At 40.2% G+C, this 25,066-nt stretch overlaps 1 protein-coding gene and 1 pseudogene across 2 annotated transcripts in view; both read left to right on the plus strand.

The window, feature by feature from the left end:
* Positions 1-25,066, plus strand: part of DEPTOR (DEP domain containing MTOR interacting protein) — a 143,489-nt gene that overhangs the window by 42,828 nt on the left and 75,595 nt on the right. The gene's annotated exons all lie outside the window — the stretch shown is intronic.
* Positions 23,004-23,180, plus strand: LOC138915665 (U2 spliceosomal RNA; annotated as a pseudogene).

Genomic DNA, 25,066 nt, shown 5'->3' on the forward strand with positions numbered 1-25,066 from the left:
TCATGTACAGGAGAAGTTCAAGTACAGATCAAGAGCTGAGTGGTGAGAGAACTTTAGATAGCAGGATGTCTATGAGGAATAATCTCTCAGCTCTTTGGAAGAGATGAATATACTGTAGCCCAGGAGTATCCAGTTGGTGGATCTTGAATCTCCCCAGTGGCCTGTCTCTGAGCTGATCAGTTATTTCCATGGCTTCTTTTCTATCCTATCTTCCTTGTTTTTTTCCAGGACAATCATTAGAGAAATGAGTACAGGAGCAATGGTATTTCCTTCTTAACCCTGACTGCCTTTCAAGCTTTCAGGAGTTGAAAAATATGTATTTATCACATAAAAGAGCCTACTGTATGATGAGTGGGTTGATGAGATGGGGAGAGAGGCCTGGGTGGTCAGATAAGTAGCATGATGGTTAAGAGCCAGACAGGGTTTGAATTCTACCCATCACCTTACCTTCCTAAATCTCAATGTCCTCTTTTATGACATAGGATTGGTGATAGACCTACCTCCTAGGTGTTTAGTGTTGTTGTGGGTATTAAAAGAATAAACTCTGTCAAGTACTTAAGCATTTAGCTCAGCATCTCTGGGATGTAATCAGATCCCCCAAATGCTAGCCATTTCAGATATTAACGTGATATTGATGACCACCCTTGGTCTGTCTCTCCTGTGTTTTGCCTCTATCCCAGTTCTGTTCACCTCTGTTTCTGGAGCTGGTATTGTCCAACCACTCAATGCCCGATATGTAGTAGTTCTCCTATAACTTGCTCTCTATATTGAAGTATAGCAAATCCATCATCTCCCTGACTCACGTGAATTTGCATGGAAGGGATCCATCAACACCTCCATTTGTATACTTGAGTAGGTGTACATGTTTTGTTGCTGGTTTCTTTGTTTTGTTTTGTTTTAGTTTTTTAGTTTCTTTTGGAAAATTCTAGCAGCTGTTAGTTATTTAGATTACCATGATGGTCCTTTCAAACTATAAGATTCCGTGTTGTCAAAAACATACATGTCAGTTCCATGGAAGGAAACCACAGGATTCTGTAATACTCTCCTCCAGCTACAGCTCATCTCTTGGGATCTGGGCAACCACACTTTGGGAGCAGGGATTAGTAATAATTGAAAATGTCTGACAGAGAACTGTTCTTGATTATTGGATGGGTATGATGGTGAGACAAAAATAAGAAAAGCTGAAGAAAGTTGCTCATTCCTTCTAGAAAACACACTTAGTCCAGCCCACTGTCTTTTGCTTCTCCCCTTATATCTTATGCACCATTCACGCTGAACTGTTGTGTCTCTGGACCATCCAAGCTTCCTCTCTGCCTTCAGACCATTTATCAATTCATTAAGTGTTCAAAAAATATTTATTGAGCCCTCGCCACATGCCAAGCACAGTTATAGGCGCTGGAAATGTGCCCTGAACCCAAGGCCGAGACAGCCTCTGCCCTCCTGAGCTTGCATTTCGGTTGAAGAGGCAGACGTTAAAGGGATCACACATGAAGAGGGATGTAGTCTAAGACAGGTGGTTTCCAGTGCTGGAAAGAAAAACAGACTTCCTGAAGTTGGCAAGGTAGATAGAGGGGACAGGGAAGACGCCCCTGAAGAGGGGACATTTGAATCAAGTGAACCTTGTGGTATCTGGTAGAAGAGCAGCCTAGGCAAAGGGCACAGCAAAGGGAAAGGTTTTGAGGCAGGAATGTGCTGGGCATATTTTGGGACGGTAAGGAGACCAGAGTGTCCGAAGGGCACGAAGTAACAGTGAGAATAGTAGGAGATGCGTTGGGGCCAGATCACATAGGATCCTTAAAGCCTTGATACGAATCGAGGATTTTGTTTGTGATGGGAAGCCATTGGAGAGTAGGGAGTAGAGAAGTGGTCATTTGATGTACTTTTTGCGTATGCTGTTCCATCCACCTGGAAGACTCTTCATGCCACTCTCAACACTTTCCCTAGCTCACTCTGACTCTTCTTGGCTTCATGTTTAATATGACCTTTTCTGAGAATCCTTCCGTACCCGCTTAGAACCGAGTTAGATGCTGCTACTGCATTACGTACCAAATAGCTGTATTAGAATTTCGTCTTTGTATGTTTACTGCATTAGACTGAGAGACTTAGGGCTACGGACTGCTTTATCCTACCTTGCATGTCTTACAGTTTAACATATGCCTGGCCAGTCGTAGATGGTAAATATTTGCTGAAAAGTATAAATAAAATTATGAGCCCTGGACGGGTTGATCGATATTGCTATCTTTTTCTGCGTACAATCGGCTTTCCAGTCATTAATGTTCAGTGTCTCAATTTCCACGTAAATTTATTTCTCCAAACTGCTTGTGCAATTAGCATTAGGAAAAGTAATTTAATAAGTACTTAACCTTGCGTGAACTAGCTGCCGCCTTGCAAATCTTGGCCTCTACTTTTGGTGGTTGGAACGTGCCTGGAACAAACTTTAAGGCCTTTGGAATTGATAGCTCAGTTTCTCTATTTGACCAGTTTTGTTTAGAGTGTACACTTAATTATTTTTTATGCATTTTCCTTGTTTCCTTACACATCTTTTCCAAGAATTTCAGCACGTACTATTATTTTGTAAGCTATGGATACTTTAAAGAATAACATAAAGAAGTAACTATTGATTTTGTTCATAGCTCATCTTTTCAAGTATTTTATTTATTTTAGTATTGAAGTTTTTTCCTGTTTTTTTTTTTTTTGTTTTTTTTTTTTTTGAGGAAGACTAGCCCTGAGCTAACTACTGCTAATCCTTCTCTTTTTGCTGAGGAAGACTGGTCCTGAGCTAACATCCATGCCCATCTTCCTCCGCCCTACGCATAGGACGCCTACCAAAGCATGGCTTTTGCCAAGTGGTGCCATGTCCGCACCCGGGATCTGAACCGGTGAACCCCGGGCCGCTGAGAAGTGGAATGTGGGAACTTAACCGCTGCGCCACCAGGCCGGCCCCCATATATATATATATATATATTTTTTTAGCCAGAATACTTGTTTAGGATATCTCTAACATTTGTGAAAGAAGGCTTTGCAAAATATGTGTTCCTTTTGTTGTTTTCCTTTTAAGATAATAACAATAGATAATATTTGTTGGTTGCTAACATGTATCAGACACCCTGACTAGTCCATTTTATTTGATCATCATAACAACCCCAATTTAGATCATTGTCCTGTTTTATGGATGAGGCAAATGTGGCAGGTGGAGATTAAACCTCTTACCCAAGGTCACCTCACTAGTAAAAAACAGCTAGGATTTGAACCCAGGAGGCCAAAGCCCAAATTTATTACTACTACACTATTAAGAAATCTTAGAAAACATTTTTATTATTATAAAAGATTTATTATTATTATTATTTATTATTTATGGAGATTAAATGGATGAAATCAATGTTGACTTCAAAACCTAGTTTATCTTAAAATAGAATGTGGAGTTTGTAAATATCCAGGTATGGAATTTTCTGTAAAAACTGACCTAAAATATTCTGAGATTTTAAAGTGAATGTTGGACAAGGAGAGTAAAATGATCATGATAAATCTCTGTAGTATTCTGTAAATATGGTAACCCAGTAACACATTTTATTTATAAATTAAGCTCCTCAAGGCACTTCCATTGGATTATTTTAGCTGAACTCCTTTAATAGAGCAATAATAGAGTCATAAATAATAATAGTAAGAATAGTTTAGTAAATAATGATATAAAAATACAATATAAAATCGATGGGACATTATGTTATTGCTCACTTTTCAGAAGGAGCATCTGGGACCAGAAGCAGTTAAGTCATTTCTGTGAGATGGTGACACAGCCTGAGAGGGACAGAGGGGACCTGAACCCAAGGTGGCAGGTGTGCAGGCCACTGCTGTCCACAACCTCCCACCAGCTCTGAGGGCTGGCTGTATTGTCAGTATTTCCTTTTTGCTCTCCTCTTACTTGTTTGTTTTGTATTATTAATAGAACTTTGTGAAACTTGGTGGTTTCTTGCTAGGGTGTTGCTGAAACATGCTGATTTTTGGCACCCTGGCTTTCTAATCTCTAGTGGTGTTTCTTAATCTGCTATTTTCTAGGACAAAGCTGTGTTTCCAAACCAAAATTCAATGACTCTGCCACCTTAGTGTTTATGTCACTCCAGTTACCTTAACTCAGAGGTACTTGAATGAATAGTGGTTAAGGGGTGGAAGCTGGCCCTTTCAAGTTGTCCCAACATGAGGAAAGTTATAGGGGAGCTGGTGATGTGAGTCCTCCCACATAGTGAGTGACAGTGAGTGTGGGTTTTGGAGTCACACAGCCCTGGTCTCCAATGCCGGCCTCACAACTTGCTTGCTCTGTGACCTTGAGCAGGCTGCTGAACCTCTCTTATCTGTACTCTTACATGGAGATAAAGCTGGGACTCACTTGGAAAGGCTGTTGCGAGGATTACATGAGATATAATCTCTACAGTGCTAAGCACAGTGCTTGGCACAGAGTGAGAGATTGGGAAGTGTTAGCTGCTGCTGTAGAGTAGTAAATAATAATAGAAATAAAGGATACCTGTTATACTTATTATCATGTTATTTTCAGATTTAGCCAAGCGTAGTGGTTAAGAGCCAGGAGCCAGGCTACCTGGGTGTGAATCCTGGCTCTGCACCTTGGGGCAAGTGGCTTCACCCCTCTCTGCCTCCATTTGCCCATCTAGTAAATGGAGGTATTGATTGTATCAACCTCATAGACTTCTTGTGGGGACTAAATGGACTAATCCATGGGAGCACACAGGACAGGGCCTACCTCAGTGCATGAGTGTATGCTCTTCATCTCCTGCTGCCAGCTGGAGGGGAGTGTGAAAAAGAGGGTGTGTGCTCCTGGATCCATGCCCAGATTTGGTCATTTTGAGGAATTCATCTAACACATTCAGGGCACCATGTACTTTTACCAACAAGTTCTGTCAAACCTTTGCTGTGGCCAGTCAGTGGACTGAAGATGCAAAGAATAAGGTGTGACATCTCTCCAGGAGGGGCTTCTGGTTTTCCACTTAATTCTTCCTGGGCACGGATACCCCAGACACACAACACATGAACATAACTCCCGTTCTCCCAAACAGTGCAATTTTTAGTTTTCAAATGAAACTTTCATAAACAGGATAAATATCTATAACTGAAAAGAACAGCATTGACTCTGCTTACACGACCTTCAGATGGTAGAAGATATTTTGGAGTCATATTCCAAATTGCAAAACTTGGTTACCTTTCAGCAGTTGGCAAAATAGCTCTCTTTAAGAAAAAAGTTGCACTCAGAATTAGAACTCAAGTGGTCTCTATACAGATAAATAGAATTAGCTATCAAAGAGAATATGAGTTTGAGGTGCAGTTTGGACTTTCCTTACTGAAACTAATGGTTCAAACGCACATTTAGAACTAACGTTGATTCATCTTCGGACATAGAGGAGAATTCTCAATTGTAATTTAATCTCAGTCTTAATATGGGGTTGAATCCCTTCCAGGTTTGGTTCATAAAGACATTAGTTTAGTTTTTCACCCAGAGGGCCTTGGTTTTCTCAGCAGCCAGAGTTTCTAGTAGTCCAGTCACTAGTAGGCCATTTATTCTGCTCAGGTGTAGACCTGATTGAAGAAGTGGTTTAAAGTACCTGTGTGCCATTAGACCTCTGTTGAGTTCCCATTGCTTCCTTTATATTCTCTCTTCCATGGGACTGAAGGAAAATATAAAGGAGAAACTATATCCAAAGAGGAAAAGCTCTTTTGTGTGTTTTATCTTATCGGAGGTTTCTCTACCATGTGCCCCTGGGATCTTTTTCCTGTTCCCTCCCAGTGCCTGGCACAATAAATATTTGTTGAATGAACAAAGGACTCTACATGCTGTGATTGCTCTGAGCTGCTGCGCTTGTACCATGAAAGAGCTACAGAGAGCTTGCTTTTAATGACAAGCTAGTAGCCAGCGGTTTACCTCGTCTTGCCTCTTCAGAGTGTACAAAGCATCGTATCCATTAATATGTTTGATCGTCTGTACGACTCTATGAGTTATACCCAGTAGGCACAGTTAATCCCATTGTAGAGATGGGGGACATGAGTTAGAGAGAGGTTTGATGACTGATGTAACCCTAAAATATGGAGCTAGAGTAAAAAAAATAAAGTCACCAAGCTTTTGATTCCATCTTGTTCCATTTCTGGTATAGAAGTGCTTTGCAAACTGAGATCCTGAGTTCTGCAAATTCACTCAAATTTTATGTTCAAAGTATGTTTAAATTATTTTACAAACTGTAATAAAAATACTTTCTAATATGTTATATACAACATTTTCACAATTCACTTGTGCTGCCCAATTAATTAGTGGTTTCATAGAGTCTTGGAATAAATGTTTCCTGCCTCCTTGGTTTATTTGAAGAGTGTCCTAAGATTGCAGTGTAAGTGGGTTAAAAGTTGTTACCTTGTGCAACCGCTTATCTGGGTGACAAGGCATGATTTCGTTACTGTATAACTAATGCCAAGAGCTGTTAAGAGCCTTGAGATTTTATCCTACTTGCAAGGTAACAAGTTTGCCTGCCGCCATTTCATGGATGCTGGCAGAAGGCACAAGACCCCTGATGTGGGGACAAAGGACAGTTTATTTCTCTCAGCAATAGCAGTAGCCAAAGTATGATTATTTTCTTGACTGTTCCCCAAGCCTCAGTTCCACAGAAGAGTACAATGAGGGTCAGATGACACCTGTATGGACTGGGTTACAGAAGAGGAACTCCAAGCTTGAGGAACCTGGATCTTTTGTAATGGCCTTCAAATAAACCTGCTTCCTGGCTCAGAGGGAGACATTATCTTTCTAATACTAGGCAGTAAGCAAACCTGCCCTTTTGCTTCAGAGGGAGACACTATCTTTATCTTCCAAGGATGTTCATTATGCAAACATTCTTGAAAAGATAGTCTAGAACACAAGCTGTCAGTGCTTCTGTGTGCAAGATGTGAGCCCCATGTGAGAGATCTGTGGAGAATATCTCCCGCAACTAAGACAAAATGCACAGATTAATTGGATTTTGTAGCTGATCATTGGGGGAGGAATAATTATCTTCACCACTCCTCTTATTTCTCTGGTTTTTTTGTGTTAATCAAAAGCACTGTATAGATTTCACTGTTTAACTTTTATAAGTAAATGTTGTGGTATAGACATGAAATTAAAAAATGGGATTTTCTTCAGGCCGGCCCTGTGGTATAGTGGTTAAGTTCAGTGCGCTCCGCTTCAGCAGCCCTGGTTTGCAGGTTTGGATCCCTACATCAGCCATGCTGTGGCAGTGACTCGCATATAAAGTGGAGGAAGATTGGCACAGATTTTAGCTCAGGGCTAATCTTCCTCAGGAAAAAAAGGGAGGGCGAGGATTTTCTGTAAGATTTTATCTGGTAACAGAGGTTAGTTCAGTTTTAAAACTATACTATTTTTAAAGGGCCGTCATCTCTTCTCACAGGATGTCTAACCACAAGTTTAGATAAAAAATTTAAGTGGTTTCATTATGCAGCTCAATGTAGAGTCATGGGAAATTTTTCATCTAGAACTGTATCCTTGTTGGATACTCCTAGTCATCTCCTTTCTTCTTTTCTTTTTTTAAAAAAATTTCTTTATAGCAGGCCATGCAAAGTTGTATGTTTTGCCTGACAAGTTATTCAGATGTTTAATAATTTGCCCATTAGGGGTCCTGGACTCGAGAGGCTATATAAGTCAAACTCATTGTTTTATCATTTTAAATATCAACAAAAATTTTATTCAAGTGATTTCTCTATCCAAATACTTCCTTATAATTTAGAAGTGTAGTTTAAAGTATGTAAGAGAGTTGTGCATGCATGTTGAAAACAACCAGCCCTAGTTCACCTAATTTTGTTGATTCTCTTGTTTTTTACAGCTGCAGCCTCAGCCTGCCAAGGAAGGGCCATCTAGGAGCCAGCCTCATGGCTAGTTTGGTCCAGGTAGCTGAGCTCAGCCTTCTGCCTCAGGAGTAGAACTAGCCAGTGACTATGCATTTGGTTATGCCCAGGGACTGGGAAGTGGGGGTAGTGAAATGCATATGGGAACACAGAGCTGTTGCAAACACAAAAAGGGGTGATGCAACAACTTCACACTCATTAGCATGGCAATTACAAAAACACAAAACCAAACCAGAAAATAACAAGTGTTGTCTAGGATATGGAGAAATTGGAATCCTTGTGCCTTGAGAGTGAGAATGGTATAGCTGCTGTGAAAAATGGTATGGTGGTTCCTCAAAAAATTAAACATATAGGTGCTGGCCCCATGGCCGAGCGCTTAAGTCTGCTCCCTCCGCTTCTGCAGCCCCGGGTTTCACCAGTTCAGATCCTGGGTGCAGATATGGCACCACTCATCAGGCCATGCTGAGGTGGCATCCCACATGCCACACTAGAAGGACCCACAACTAAAAATACACAGCTATGTACCAGAGGGCTTTGGGGAGAAAAAGGAAAAATAAAATCTTAAAAAAAAGTTAAACATCTAATTACCATATGATCCAGCAGTTCCACTTCTGGGTATGTACCCGAGAGAACTGAAAGAAGACACTTGAACAGATATTTGTATACCCATGTTCATAGCAGCATTATTCACGATAGCCAAAAGGTCAAGGTGATCCGTGTCCGTTGATGGATGAATAGGTAAACAAAATGTGGTACATAAATGCAATGGAATATTATTCAGCCTTAAAAAGGAAGGAAACTCTGACATATGCTACAATATGGATGAAAACATTATGCAGGTTAAATAATCCATTAAAGAAAACCTTAAAGAATGAAATAAATAAATGGACAAATATTGTACAATTCCATGTAGATGAGGTACCTAGAGTTAAATCCATAGAGAGCATTCATAGAGTAGGTTGCCAGGGGCTGGGGAGAGGGAGGAATGGGGAGTTATGATTTGGTGGGTGTAGAGTTTCAGGTTGGGAAGATGAAAAAGTTCTGGAAATGGATGGTGGTGATGATTGCACAATAATGGCAATGTGCTTAATGCTACTGAACTGTTTACTAAGAAATGGTTAAAACATTAAAATTTACGTTACGTATATTTGACCATAATAAAAAAATAGATAAAATGAAGACAAAATTTGAAAATCACTAAAAAAAGGCAATGGGGGTTGCAGTGGGGAGCAGATAGGCTTATCTTAGTGTAGTGGGAAGCGTGAGAGAGACAAAAGCATCTCTCCGCTGTTGGGCCAGATGTGTTTGATCAAAGGAGTTGAAGAGACAGTGGAGTGAGCCTGAAGATGCTGCTGATAATGATGAAAACAGCAAACACAGGGCGTCGTTGACGCCTGTTGTATACCAAGCACTTCGCATGTGTTGTCTTATGAAAGCCTCATTCTTAACCAGTGAGATAAAAACTGATCTTCTCCCTTTGGCAGATAAGGAAATTGTGGCTCGATTGGTGAGCCAACTTGCCTACCTTCACACCGCCAGAAAGCATGGGGAGCATTTTGAGCCCTGATTTCCAGCTCCAGAGCCCATGATTTAACTGTTTTTCGGTCTGTAGCTTCTGCTTCGCAAAGTTCCTGCAGCTTCAGTCCAAGGGGGTAGCAGTAATGCACACCACTAAATAATGGTCAATAATATGCAGCTTAATGGATTCTTAAAGGGGCTTGAAAAAAGTGTTCATCTCCTGGCTCATACCAAGTCTTTGGGTCTGGTTTTGGAAATCACATTCTTCTTACTGTTTCTTGGCAATGCCACCCTCCCCCTTCTATATAATATATGACAATACTGTTAGAGCTTTGCTAACGTGCAGACCAGACAGCAGGCCAGCTGTGCGTGTCAGCCCTAGATTGTCATCTACAGATTTCTAGTTCTGGTTGATTATTTAGAAATGACTCGATTCAAAGGTAAACACATTGCTGCTTGAACAGTGGACTGGATTCATTGATGTTAGATTGGTTGTACTGATTACTTTTGCCGACTTTTCCTAATCTTATGTAATTGCAGGGCTGCGAACCAAGTCTCTGCAACATTGATTTTGCCAATCAATCTCTGTAGTTTTCAACCTGGTAGAATGGAAAAACCGTTTACGATTTCTGGACTTGTAGAGGCATGCGTCAAGAGTTCTTCCCCTGCTGCTTATCAAGACATGCAACCTTTCTGAATCTGTTTTTCATCTGTAAAATGGGAAGGAAATGCATAATTCATGAGCATGTTCTGAGGGCTAACTGAGGTAAAATTCAGTGGAGTCATATCTAAAGCAGGACGTGTTATATTTCTATGGTATAAGGAAAAATGCATATAGTCAAAAGTATCCTTGTTTTACCCAAGTTGCGTAAAAATCACATGCCTTTATATGTTACAATTATATTCAGCATGGTGAGATGCCCAGCGTGTATGCAGGACATTTCTGTTTGTCCTCCAGATCCATTCTCTATGCTTTTCCAACCTGCAGTGGCCCCAGGAAGCTGACTGACTTAGACTGTATCAAGAGGTGCCATTGCCATTGGTTTGGTCACTGGGAGGCACTAGCAGGAAGTAGGTGGGGGCCAGGAGAGTGGGGTCACAGTATTGGTTTCCCTGCTTCCTCCTTGCTATTGAAGGCTAGAGCTGTCAGGTAGCCCTCTCCTTACATGTATCCACTTTAAGCTCTAGAAACTGTCCTCTCCTTATAATCCTCCTTGTAACAAGGCCTAGAGTTGTTAACGATCACTGCAGTCTGCTGCTCTGGGAGCTTCACCATCCCTTTTAGTTTCCCTTAGCTCTGCCCATAACTTTAGTAGTTCTTTTATTAGAAACTACCTTGTATTAGCCTATTTGCACATCTTTGTCGTTTCCTGCTGGAATCCTGATTGATAGAGCCTATGAGACCCACCTGAGCACTAAAATGAGTTGTCTCCTCTCTCCTTAAGTGTTTAGGCAGGCAGAATTGCCCACACTCTGTCAGTGGAAAATTCACTTGCCCTTTCTGCTTTTTCTGAGCATGTACCACGTGTGGTGTGATGGTTGGAACTGGCACAGAGTCCTCTCAGTAGCCATTGTTTTATGAATATGGAATATGGTTAGATTATAATGAATTATTTTGGCTCCCTTGCTACTTCTGTATCACCCTAGGTTCTAGCCCAGCAACCATAGCAGCCATCTCTCCAAGGTGATTGTGCTTGAAGTTTTCTTTTCTCCAGCTTGACTAGAAGCTCTTTGAGGTCATGGGCCTTGAGGCCGTCCACATCTGTGGAGCCTCAATGTCCAGCACATAGCGTGTACCCAGTAAATGTTGAAGAGATAAATGGATAAATGAATTCATGGTCATTCTTATTTTGGAAAGAAGTCAATGGACAGCCCCTTTCTCTCTTCCCTAAGCTGTGAAATGTTCAAATTTGAGTAAAACCAGTAGTAGATATTTGCTATTCTAAGAGCACTCTATTCTTTTTGTTTTTTTTTTTTTTAAAGATTTTATTTTTCCTTTTTCTCCCAAAGCCCCCTGGTACATAGTTGTGTATTTTCAGTTGTGGGTCCTTCTAGTTGTGGCATGTGAGATGCCACCTCAGCATGGCTTGACGAGCAGTGCCATGTCCGCACCCAGGATCCAAACTGGCAAAACCCTGGGCCGCTGAAGCAGAGTGCGCGAACTTAACCATTCGACCACGGGGCCGGTCCCAAGATCGCTCTATTCTTATTTACTCATTTTAGGTTCTGATCATAAACATTCAAAGGATAAGAATAATAATGATAGCCATTATTTACTGACCACTTTGTGCTCTAGGTACCATTCTAAGTATTTTTCACACATTATTTCATTTAATTCTTCCTACACCTCTAAGAGGGAGAGATTTTTCACCGTCAATCTACCAATAAGGAAAGTGAATTTGAGATGGGCTAAGTGATATGCTTTAAACCTCCAGTTGCTCAACAGTGATCCTGGCCAACAGTTGCTCATAGTACAGGCTCTTCACTTTCCCACAATTGGCATTAAAAATTAAAAATTTAAATTCCTTGAGTGAACCTGTAAAAATTAAATACCATCTTTGGCCTGCTTTGAATCCAATGACTCTAGTTTACATCACGTGTCAGTTTATTCCATCTGGAAGAGATTGGGAACTCAGAGTCTTTTCTAGAGAAAATAGCCCTTGTTTGTTTTTAAGTGGTGAGATTCTAGAGTGAATGGATCAAGGGGATGGGGCAGGGTGAGGCTGTGCCAAATATTCTGCAACAAAGGAGAGAAGAACACACACAGAGTAGAAGAGGGGGCAGGACCTTCTGAGAGAAGAGGCGCATACTGGAGCAAACTAACAGTGTATCTTGGAGGGGTGATACCAGTGGAAGGCCTGACTGGGAGTTTTGAAGGGAGGAGGGCATTCTTTCATTATTAGAGGCTTGTTGGAGGCTCCCAGGGTAGTTGGCTTTGTCTTTAAAAGCATAGATGAGTCCAAGAGGTGTAGTTGCTATGTTGTTTTCCTCCTTTGTTTGCTAAATGAAAACATCCCTACTTAATTATAGTCTCTTCACACAGAGCTGGGGAGTGTAAGCAAAGGCATTGTTCCACCAAATGGAAAAAGCACCAAATTGGCAGAAAGCATTTATTAATTTCACAGCCCCTAACAAAAAAGTCTTTCAGACCAGAAAGAAAGAAAATCCAGATAACATTGTTAACTTTATTAAAGTTAAATTTGTAGTTAAACTTTATAAATTTGTGGTTAAACTTTAACTATAAAGTTAAATTTATTGACATGTAATATACATAAAAGTATACATAAGTGTGTAGCTCAATACATTTTCACAAACTGAACACACTTATGGAACCACTACCCAGATAGTATTTTTAAAAAATTGTCCTCTGTATTCTACCGGGATTTAATATTCTAAATAAAATTAACTTTTGTATCAGTGTTAGCATTCTCTAGAAGAGAAAATTTCCTTTTAAGTAATTAAAACTTCTTTGACTTTTCTGTTTCACCTATCACCTGAATGCCACCTCCTCTCCCCAGATGCTTCAAATTTGTTCTTGCTGGTTTGGGCTGTTGTCCAACCTGACAAGGATGGACAAGAGTTGACAAGGGTCAACTCTGAGGGGTGTATGTGTATGTACCTGCGTGCATCATTTGTTCACTGCTACTCTGTGCCAGGTGATATGCTGGATGCTTCATACAGAGTAGCTCTAATTTTTACAACCCCATTGAGGTAAGCATTATTATCCTCATTACATACAAGAAGCAACTCAGGATCATAGAGCCCAGTCACAGTTCAGAGATTCAAACCCAGGACTGCTTCCCAGTGCCACTATCTCTCTGGAACCATTTGTGCTAATAGGCACGAGTGGAGGAGAAGGTAATCAACCACATCTCTCCCAGATTCCTTTTGTGTGACACAGGGGTATAGTCTTATACTCATTATATTTCCTTCCTGTGCTAGGACAGATAGATTCAGAAAGACTCTGAAGTCTATCCTTTCCATCACATTTCAGTTTTGTAGACTGTTTCCTTTCCTCTGGTCCATGCTGAGTGATGGCAGAGAGGCTGTTAGCATCTACATGAGCGCCAGTGGCTCGAGCTTGCTGAGTTTCTTTATCCCATTTCCCCTAGACTGAGGTTAGCAATTGATCCTTTGGTGCTGATGACCCTTTACTGGTTTCCAGCAGGTGGGCAAAATCGAAGTATATAAGAGCAGTTTTCAGGTTTCAAGAAGTTTAGTTATCTTGCTTCCTCCGGGTCTTCCAGAAACCAGTGACAAGCACAGGAGGGGTTATCCAGTAAGTCCACGCTATCACCTATAGGATCTGAAGCCTTTCTGACCTAATGGCTGTTTATTGCCCTTGCTTATCTCCTTCTGCTTTGCCTCTCCTGGACCTGCTCCTCCTCCTTGCCCTCCCCCATCCGGCCCCTACTCAACACTGCACTGCTGGTCCCCATCTCTCCTCATGGCGGGATTTGTAATTCTTGCTCCTTAATCCTGTATCCTCTCACTGTCTTTCAAGGCCAGCTCCAACGTCTTAACTTGGAGCTTGAAAGCTCCCTATGGTAGACTTAGGTATTTTGTTCCTTGTTTCCCTTTCATTCTGTATATACTTCTAACTCAGTAACAGCGTTTATCTGCCTTGCACATAGGTTTTTAATGTTTGCTTCCCTGCTGGATAGTAAGCAATATAAGGGCAAGGGCCATATCTTTTCATTGCTGCAAAAACGAATTCAATAAATTAAATTCAATAAAATAAATCTTACTGGATATACTTATTGGATATAAACTTATTCAAAATATTTATTAATGAAATGAACAAAGTAGATTTTTAACAGCTTTATAATATATATAATATATATATAACAGACATATAATTCACATACTATACAGTTGACCTATTTAAAGTGTACAATTGAATGGTTTTTAGTATATTCCACAGATATGTGGAACCATCACCACAATATTAGAACATTTTCATCACCTTGAGAGGAAACCCTATACCTCTTAGCTAGCTATCATTCCCCTATTCCTCCATCCATCCCTAAGCAACCATTAATTACTTTCTGTCTCTGTAGAGTTCTCTGTTCTGAATGTTTCATATGAATAGAATGATATAATGTATGGTCCTTTGTGACTGGCCTCTTTCATTTGCTGTAATGTTTTCAGGGCTTATCCATGTTGTAGCATGTTTCAGTACTTTATTCCTTTTTATAGCCAAATAATATTCCATTGTATGGATATGAAATTTTCAGTTTCATCATGTGATGGATATTTGGATTGTTTCTACTTTCTGGCAATAATGAATAATGCTGCTATGAACATTTGTGTATAGGTTTTTCTGTGGACATATGTTTTCATTTCTCCTGGACTTATACGTAGGAGTAGAATGGCTGGATCAATAGTAGCTTTATGTTTAATGGTTTGAGGAACTGAGAGACTGTTTTCTGAAGTGGCTGCACAAGTTTACATTCCCACCAACAGTGCATACATCTTCCAATTTCTCCACATCCTTGCCAACACTTGTTATTATCTGACTTTTTGATTCTAGCCAACTAGTGGATGTGAAGTGGTACCTCATTGTGGTTTTGATTTGCAGTTCCCTGATGACTAATGATGTTTAGCATCTTTCTATGTGCTTATTGGCCATTTGGATATCTTCTTTGGTCTATTGAGATCATTTGCCCACTTTTAAATTGGGTTATTTGTCTTATTATTATTGAGCTTTAAATGTTCTTTATATATTCTGGATGCAAATCCATTATCAGACATATGATTTGAAAATATTTTCTTCCATTCTGTGAGTTGTCTTTTCACTTTCTTGCTGGTATCTTTGAATCATAAAAGTTTTAAATTTTGATGTAGTCCAATTTATCTATTTTTTCTTTCATTACTTCTGCCTTTAGTGTCATATCTAAGACTCCTTTACCAAATCCCAGGTCACAAAGATTGACTCTTATGCTTTCCTATAAAGTTTTTATGGTTTTAGCTCATACATTTAGGTCTTTAATATATTTTGAGTTATTTTTTGTATGAGGTATGAGATGGGTCCAACTTCATTCTTTTGCTTGTGGCTGTCTGACTGTCCCAGCACCATTTGTTGAAAAGACTATTCTTTCCCCATTTCATGGCCTTGGCATCCTTGTCAAAAACCAATTGACCGTGGAAGATCAAAGCAGTGATTTTAAATCTGTTTGCAGAGAGGGTGTCACGATTGTACAATGTAAGACTTTGGTTGAAAGAAGAGCAGAGACTGTTTCCCTTCCTCTTTCACATCACTTCCGCAAATATGCAGGGCAAAGTAGTCTTATTGTCACCTAGCCGGTTAGCCTGCAGAAAAGTAGTCCCTCCTTGTCATTGTGTTCAGTTTTTTATTATTCTTTCCTACCCCTTTTAAATGTATCCATTTTCTTTTCTCTAGTTGGTATTGTCTTCAATTTTTCTTCATTGCTTCATCTTACCCCTCCTAAACTTCTTTCTTTACCCACCTTTCTTTCTTTGTTTTCGGCAGCAAATTTTTCTATTTTCTAATAATTAGGGAAGCATCCAAAATAAATAATAACCATTCCCTTGAAAGGAGCCTTTATAATATATTTTAGAACTCAGCTTCCCTTGACAGTTGTTTGAGAAGGCTTACAGAAGTTTGAATTGTTTTGACTTCCGTGTGAGAACCCTTGGTTTCTCGCCTTGTGTAATTTTATGGTTATGAAACCATAGCTGAACGTAGCCTGGACAGCAGTGGCCTTGGAATCTGCACTCGGCTTCTAACTCAAGCTGATTTCAAGTTCTGAAAATGACTGTTTAATACGACACCACTAAAAACCGTGAGGAATGTGAAAATTACAACTGAGCTTCCAGAATATCAGTCTCTTCAGAGCATAAAACCAGCGTTAAAAGTTTTTCTTCCGGTGAATTTTAAATAGCAAGCAAAGAGGAAGGGATTTTATCCTTCAAAGACAACACTCCGTTACTGTTGCTTGTGGTATTCTTTTTAGTTTTTAGTCCGTTGATTAACAAATATTTGTTGAGCACCTGAGATAGACTCTCTCCCTAGGCTCAGTTTTCTAAGAAATAAAAACGTTTAAGACATGATGTCTATCCTTCAGAAGCTTCTAGTTTAGCTGGAGGAGTAAAAATAGTGTGTTAAAAATTGAGAGGCTAGGGGCCGGCCCAGTGGCGAGCTGTTAAGTGCGCACGTTCATCTTTGGCGGCCTGGGGTTCGCCCGTTGGGATCCCGGGTGTGGACATGGCACCATTTGGCAAGCCATGCTGTGGCAGGCATCCCACATATAAAGTAGAGGAAGATGGGCATGGATGTTAGCTCAGGGCCATTTTTCCTCAGCAAAAAAAGGAGGATTGGCAGCAGATCTTAGCTCAGGGCTAATCTTCCTCAAAAAAAATAAAATAAAATTGAGAGGCTATATAAACCATGGTACTGACTTTAAGGTCAGAAAAGGGGGAGATCTGTATGGATTACACTTAAATTGGGATACTTTCAAACAAGGGTTAGTACTTAATCTAGACGTTTAAAACAGAGTCCCACTTTTTCATTTAGCACCTTTGTGCAAATGAGACCCAGGCATCTTTTTGCCCTTTCCTTCAGGCAGGTGCAGTCCCTCCTCTCACACAGGACTGCTCATGAGAAGTCAGGGCTGGATTTTAGCTATTGTTTGTCCCCGAAGCCAGGTTCCCTTGTGCAGTGAACAACCTGTATCACTGTACAATGAACTCCTTTCTTTGAAGAATGGTTTGGATTTCTCAAGGGAAAATGGGAAGAAACAGCCTGAGTAAGGAATAAAGATGAAAATGAGTACGCTCTATTGAGTGTATAAAATGGAGATGAGTGAAGGAAGGTAGAAGATATTTGTTAGCAAAGAGCGTTAAATACTGTTTTCCTCCTTTCCCCTCACTTTTTCCAGTATGTAACATTTTTACTCATAAATATTAACTGAACAGCTTTCTGTTTACTAGTTCCAAACTTAATTATTATGAAAATTATGTCAATTTATCTGTATAACCTCTGTTTTGTAGCTAATAACATAGTACTTAAAAATACCATGCTCATGTAAGCATTTTTCCCTAATACTTGCTTGCTAATCACACAAGTCAATGTTATACATTCAAACTGTATCTTGGAAGCGTACATCTAAATATATAATTTGTATATTGGAAGCTATTTTATCATATTGGTTTTTTTTTAATTTTTAAAAATTATTTTATTGAGGTCACATTGGTTTGTAACATTGTGTAAATTTCAGGCGTACATCATTGTACTTCAGCCCCTGTAAGGACTGCATTGTGCTCGCCACCAACAATCTAGTTTTTATCCATCAGTGTACATATGTGCCCACCCCTCATCCACCTCGCCCTCTCCCCACCCCTTATGTTGGGTATTAATATAAGCATATTTTCAGGGACAAGTCATCTAGTTAAACATAAACTTAACTTTAATTTAACTTCTTTATTGATAACATCTTTCCCCAATTACAAACGTAGTACACTCTCTCTGGGGAATAATTTGAGTAACAGAGAATTCCATTCAGAAGAAAAGAAAAATCATTCATAAACTAACCCCAGGGGTAAGTAACTCCTTTAATATTTTGGTGAATGAATTTTTAATTTCAATGGTTATCATGTATACAGAGTTTTATGTTTTGCTTTTCAAAATAATTTATTATTATGTTAGCACATGACTTTTTTTTAAAGCTCTCTCTCAATGCTGAAGTGTCTTTTCGGCCTAATAGCCCATGGGTCATTTTGAGTCCCTTCCTAGCTCAAGCCCTTGTATGCCATCCATATATATTCCCACATTATATAGACCTTCTCATCTCTTGAGTTTTTTTTTTAAATACACAAGGAGATCGCTATCAGCTGATTTCTATTCCTGTACTGGCCCGTAAATGTAGCAGTTCCTTCTATTGTAACGCTGCCTTCCCTCTGGGTTAAAGGGAGTCTGGGAAATCTGACTCAGACATATATCCAGGAAAGGTTGAAATCAGCTCACATGCACCGTCAAAATCTGGTGAGTACTTGCAGGAGGCGAGTATTGTTAATGCCCAACAGCTTATAAGGCGTGTGGCCTTTTGTCATGATTACAGGCCAGCACAGGACAATTTTGATTAAGAAAGAACTTGTTCTCTAAAATATAGACTTTCAGAGCCTCGTACACATTTCTGATTACTAATTAAATGGAATTTTAATTTTTTGTCTAGAAATACACTCAGAATCTTAATTCATTTTGCCACAAAGGAAGGGCTTTGATTTTCTGAATAATGGCTCCATCTAGAAAACTTTTATCATCATCATTGTTATCACCATCATTATGGGTAAAATGTAGTCAGTGCTGAAGGAGTACCCGGCAGTGTGATTGACGCCTTTCGTGCGTTATCACACTTGAGCTGCAGAACTCCCCAAGATGGCACTGTTATTATCTTCAGTGTATGCTTGGGGAAGCAGAGTCATGTAGCTAACGTGTGCAGAGTTGGGATTTGAAACCAGATTTGTCTTTAATCTCATACTTTTAAAACTAACCTGTACTTTAAGTAAAGTAAACAATATTAAATAAATGAGGAAGAGACAACTAAAAACTGTGAATGAGCTATAAATATTGAAATTGCCTTTCAGCTGACTAATTAAAATAAAGCAGGATGGTACCTAGTCTCCAAGGATGGCTTCAAATGTTTTCCATCTCTTCGTATGACGTGCATGTTGCTCTTTCCATGAAGAGGTGGCACATACGTCCCCTCCCCTGGAGTCTGGCCTGTGTCTGATGGCTTTAACAAATATAATTCAGGGCAGTTGACGTTCTGTGACCTCTGAGCTTAGGCATTAAGAAGGCCTGGCATGGTTGATTGGTTTTTGACATGAGTGCCAAGATAATTCAATAGCGAATGAATAGTCTTTTCAACAAATGAGACAACTGGATAGCTGCAGGCAAAAGAATAAAGGTGGACCCTTACTTCATGCCTTATAGAAAAATTAACTCAAAATGGATCATAGAACTAACTATAAGAAGTAAAACTTTAAAACTCTTAGAAGAAAACATAGGAGTAAATCTTCGTGGGCTTTAGGTTAGACAATGGTTTCTGAGATGTAACACCAAAAGCACAAGCAACAAAAGAGAAAAATGGATAAATTGGACTATGTGCAATTTAAAAGCCTTCAAGAAAGTGAAAAAACAACCAACAGAATGTGGGAAAATATCTGCAAATCACATGTCTGACAAAGAACTTGCATCCAGAATGTATAAAGAACAAAGTTCAATAATAAAAAGACAAGTAACCTAATTTAAAAATGAGTAAAGGATCTGAATAGACATTTCTCCAAAGAAGATATACAAATGGAATAAGCGTATATATGCACGCATGCTCAATATTGTTAATCATCAGGGAAATGCAAATCAAAACCACATTGAAATACCACTTCACACCCACTAGGATGTCCTAATAAAAAAAAGAACAGATGATGACAAATGTTGGTGAGGATGTGGAGAAATTGGAGCTTTCATACTCTACTGGTGGGAATGTAAAATGGTATAGCACTTTGGAAAACAGTCTAGCAGTTTCTCAAAAGGTTAAACAGAGTTACCATATGACGCAGGATTCTGCTCCTAGGTGTATATCCAAGAGACATGAAAACAGATGTCCACACAAAAACTTGTATATGAATGTTCAAAGCAGCGATATTCATAATAACCAAAAATGGCAACAACCCTGATGTAATCAGCTGATGAATGGATAAACACAATTTGGAATATCCATACAATGGAATATTATTTGGCAATAAAAAGGAATGAAACACATGCTACAACATGATGAATCTTGAAAACAAACTAAATGAAAGAAACCAGTCACAAAAGACCACATATTGTATGATTCTATGTATATGAATTGTCCATAATAGACAGATTCATAGATACACAATGTAGATTAGTGTTTACCTAGGGCTGGGGCAATAGGAAAGTGGGGAGTGAAGGTTAGTGGGTATAGGGCTTCCTTTGGGGTAATGAAAGTTTTTAAATATGGATTGTAGTAGTGGTTGCATAACTCTCTGTATATACTTAAAAGCATTGAATTGTACATGTTAAATGAGTTGTCTGGTAAGAGGATTATATCTCAGTAAAACTGTAAAAAAGTTCTGGCAGCATCTGCTTTCTCCCTCTTGAGCTCTGCATCTCAGTGTCCAGGCTGCCTCACTGGAGAGAGAGGCTATGTTGACTGAGGAGCACTGCAGTGCCAGAAAGCCAGCCCTAGCCACCGTCTGCCTGCAATTGCATGAATGACCCTAAGCAAGAGTGATAGAGGAACTGCCCAGTGGAGCCCCAGGCAACCCACAGAATACTAAGATATAATTAAATGATGGTTGTTTTAAGCCACCAGATTTGGGGTGGCTTGTTACATGGCAAAAGACAATTGGAACAAGTAGTAAGTCAATTTCTTGCTTTAACGTTGCGACATGTTAATACTAAAATCACATTCCTTGACAGACTTTGTCGTAAACGGAGGAACTTGGATAGGGATATTACTTGATTTTAAGGAGAAATGGAATAAGGGAGAGCTAAGGGTGGTGGCACACGTTTCAAATGGCAAGTTGAACCCATCTAAGCAGGGCTGCCAACTGGTCTCTTAAGCTCACGTTCGTGGCATCAGTTAACCAGCTGCTTGTCCAGAGGCCACCAGTTACTTAGCAGGAGCTTTAGAGGGCTGACAGGTCATGTTTCTGGTTACAAGAAATGACACAAATAAACCCCCATCCACTTGTCCTCCCCACACCCTAAGAGGGAAAATCGCTGAGCTCGAAGGAACAGAGTGGTTAGACAGAGAAAGGCCAGGTGTCTGCGTCTGTATCTTTTTTTTTTTTTTAGCAGTCTCAGCATTTGCTGATTTTTTTTTTTTTTTGAGGAAGATTAGCCCTGACCTAACATCTGCTGCCAATCCTCCTCTTTTTGCTGAGGAAGACTGGCCCAGAGCTAACATCCGTGCCCATCTTCCTCTACTTTATATGTGGGATGCCTGCCACAGCATGGCTTGCCAAATGGTGCCACATCCGCACCTGGGATCCGAACTAGTGAACCCTGGGCCGCCGAGGCAGAACATGCGAATTTAACCGCTGCGCCACCGGGCCGGTCCATGCGTCTGTATCCTAAATGGAGAATATCAATAGGACAGAAACTCTTGATTCACTTATCTGCACACAGCATCATCCGAGGGGATCATTTTTATATATTCTTGGATAGTTATGTGTTAGAAGGGGAATGCATAGAAATAAGTTCAATGTATTTGTTCAGCAAATACTTTTTGACGACTTATGCTAGGAAACAGCTGTGAACCACATAGGCAGGGACCCTGGTCTCAGAAAGCTTATAGTTAAGTGAGTAGGTGATGTCCCTAGGGCTCTGAGAAGGGCCTCACAGGGAACTATGGGAGCCCTAGAAGTGGTACATGGTCCAGATTTTTGGGAGCAGAGAAGACTTCTTAGGGAAATAACATCTAAAACCAGAAAACTGAGGAGGATAGTTTTCCCCTAGTTTGACTTCAAAATCCCTTATTTAAGGGTCAAAAGAAATGAAGAAATGGTGGTATTCCTTATTTAGGCATGCTCATGGGCTCTTCAGTTCTCTTTTCTAGATTCCCATCACAGATGTAGTCTCCCAGGTCTAGCTCCACATAGCTTTATTCCATGCAGTTTATTTCTGGGACCTTCCAGTATTCGTTCATTATTCTTTCAGTCCTTTCCTGGTCTGTCTCTGTCTGTGGGGTTTCACATCTTTATGCCATTGCCCGTTGGTATGAATATATTCCAGTTATCTATTCCTACAAAACAAATCACCCCCTACCTTAGTAGTTCAAAACAACAATGATAATTATTTCTCCTGATTGTGTGGGTTGCAAGGCATTTCCTCTCCTGGTTTCACCTGGGCTCATTCATACGCCTGCTGGAGGGTCAGCTGAGCTGGAAGGTCCAGGATGGCCTCATTCACTTGTCTGAGAGTTGGTGCTGCCTGTCATCTGAGCATCTCAGTTCTCCTCCATGCGGCTCCTGCACTTCCCATAGGCTAGACTTGCTTCCTTGTGTGGTGGTCTCAGTATGGCATTCCAAGGGGGTGAAGGCGGAAGTTGCAAGCTCTCTTAAAGCTTCGCCTTGGAAGTCATGTAATGTCAGTTCTGCTGCATTTAGTTGGTCAATGCAAGTCACAAAGGCAGCCCAGGTTCAAGGAAAGGGGATATAGATTCAACCTCTTGGTGAGAGAACCAGTGAAGTCACATCGAAGAGAAGCATGAGAGGGGCTGTCATGGCCATTTTTGCACTTAATCGCCTATAGAATGTCCTTGTGATTCTGCCACTTGTGTTGATATATATGTGGCAGTTGTCCTTTCCACCTTCTAAGAAGGGCCTGGATATTATTATATTAAATATAATTCTTATCATACCAACCAGCTGTTACTAACCCTGGAAATCAGCCTAGAAAGCAGCTATTTCTAGGGATGGATTAAAGTGCAAAAGAGGATTGACTTGGGGAAAGGTCTAAATAAGAAGATTTTTAAATGAGTTCTGTTACATGCCAAATAAGAAGCTTTTTAATGAGTTCTGTTATATGCTAATAGCTTTTATGAGTACCCTTAATCACTTCCTGGGCTTTTGGCTAGGATCACCTGCAGCATCTATTCTTACCAGTTTAATATAAATACTCTTAATATAAGAGCATACATTTATAATATATATGCTTAGAACTTTTTTCCCCAAAGATTTTTTTTCTTTTAAAGATTGGCACCTGAGCTAACATCTGTCGCCAATCTTCTTGTTTTTCTTCTTCCCCCTAAAGCCCCCTGGTAAGTAGTTGTATATTCCAGTTGTAGGTCCTTCTGGCTGTGCTGTGTGGGATGCCACCTCAGCATGGCCTGATGAGCCGGCCCATGTCTGCACCCAGGATCTGAACCGGTGAAACCCTGGGCCACCAAAGGGGAGCCCACAAACTTAACTACTCGGCCATCAGGCCGTCCCCTCCCCAGAGGTTTTTAATGATACCAGCAATCTAGTGGAAGAAGTAGAATAGGCATTGTCTTCCTCATTTCTTATGGGTTTGAGAGACACTAAGGCAGTGAGATTTGTGATTAGTTTGTGGCAGAGCTGTGGGGTCCCAGATCTGCTACTTCCCAATCCTCTGCCCCTTGTTTGGCTTCCAAATAGTAGAACTCTAAAGATTCCACGGGAAGAGTGGAGGGAACTTGAGGGAGTCTCATTTTCATCACTTCCTAGCTATTAGGCACAAATTCATCATGCCCTGATGTAGGCACAATGATTATTTTGGTGTAACATTTTGTATATATATATATTGTCTTTTGTATTATAAGGTTGTTTCACTTCCACACACATATGATTCTCACAACAGCTGGGTGAAGATATCATTATACTCTTGAAAAAGGAGGCTAAAAAAAAAGTGGCCTGCTTTACTCCTCACAATTACTGTGACCCATCCAAATAAACTGAAGTCTTCCAATTCCTAGTCCAATGTCATTTCCACCGCAGGATTGGGCTCTAAGTCTGAAAGCGTTGAAAATGAACATCAAGTGAATGGACATTTGGGCACACAGGTTCAGTTACCCCCCAATGAAATGATTTATAAATATGTCTAAAGTGCTTGTTTACATGACCTTGAGTAAATTTCCTCCCCACAACACTGAATGCCGTCATTCACCTTTTCTCATTTTGATGAGAATTACATTTTTCTCACGTGGATGAAAAGGAGTTGGATTACAATGATTTCTAAGATTTCGTCCTGCTCTAGAAGGAAATGATACAAATTTGTGTTGCATGCTCTTGTTAGTTTGAGAAGAAATGAAGGTTTTTAAAAGACAGAGACGAACTTCCACGTAGAAGACAGGAACTTATCAGGAATAGTTTTAAAGAGGAAGATGACACAATGATTGTGGCATCTTTATGAGGTTCCATTTTTCATTGAACAAAGTTTTATGGACGAACATGGACTCCACCCTGATGGAGCTTATAATTATTGAGTAGGGGAGGTAGTATTTAATCTGATAATCACAAAAACTCTACAGGGAGTAATGAGATGGCCTAATAGAGATGTGACACTAACTGATATATGAAGGATAAGGAGTTAAGTGGGCTTGAGGAGTGGAGGAGTAGCAGGAAAAAGTGGTGGAGAGCATTCTAGCTGTGGGCATGACATATTCAAAGGCCCTGTGGTAGATGGAGCATGATATGTTTGAGAAACTGAAAGAAGACCAGCATCTCTGGAGTATACAGAGGTCCGAGATGATAATGGTCCTGAGGAGGCAGGGGGCAGTATCATGCATGCATTGTAAGCCATATAAAGGATATTGGTCCTTAGCCTAGGAGCAATGAAAAGCAATTGAAGTGTATTTTTCAACAAGAGGAGGACATTATCAGGTTTGAATTTCAAAAAGATCATTTTAATTGCTGTGTCTGGACTTAGGTGCCTGAGGTTGGGTTGAATGGGTACATAGTACAGTCCAATTAAGAAACCACCGTAATTATCTAGGTTAAAGGTGTTGGTATTGCGGACTAAGGTAGTGGCGGTGTCAGGGATGAGAAGACCTAGACACATATGAGAGTGATTTGGGAGATAGCATTCATGGTTCATACTGATTGACTGAGCAGGGGGTTGAGGAAGATGGAGGCGTCAAGGATGATGCCTTGTTTT

The sequence above is a fragment of the Equus caballus genome, chromosome 9 (genome assembly GCF_041296265.1).
Source record: "Equus caballus isolate H_3958 breed thoroughbred chromosome 9, TB-T2T, whole genome shotgun sequence".
Classification (NCBI taxonomy): domain Eukaryota; kingdom Metazoa; phylum Chordata; class Mammalia; order Perissodactyla; family Equidae; genus Equus; species Equus caballus.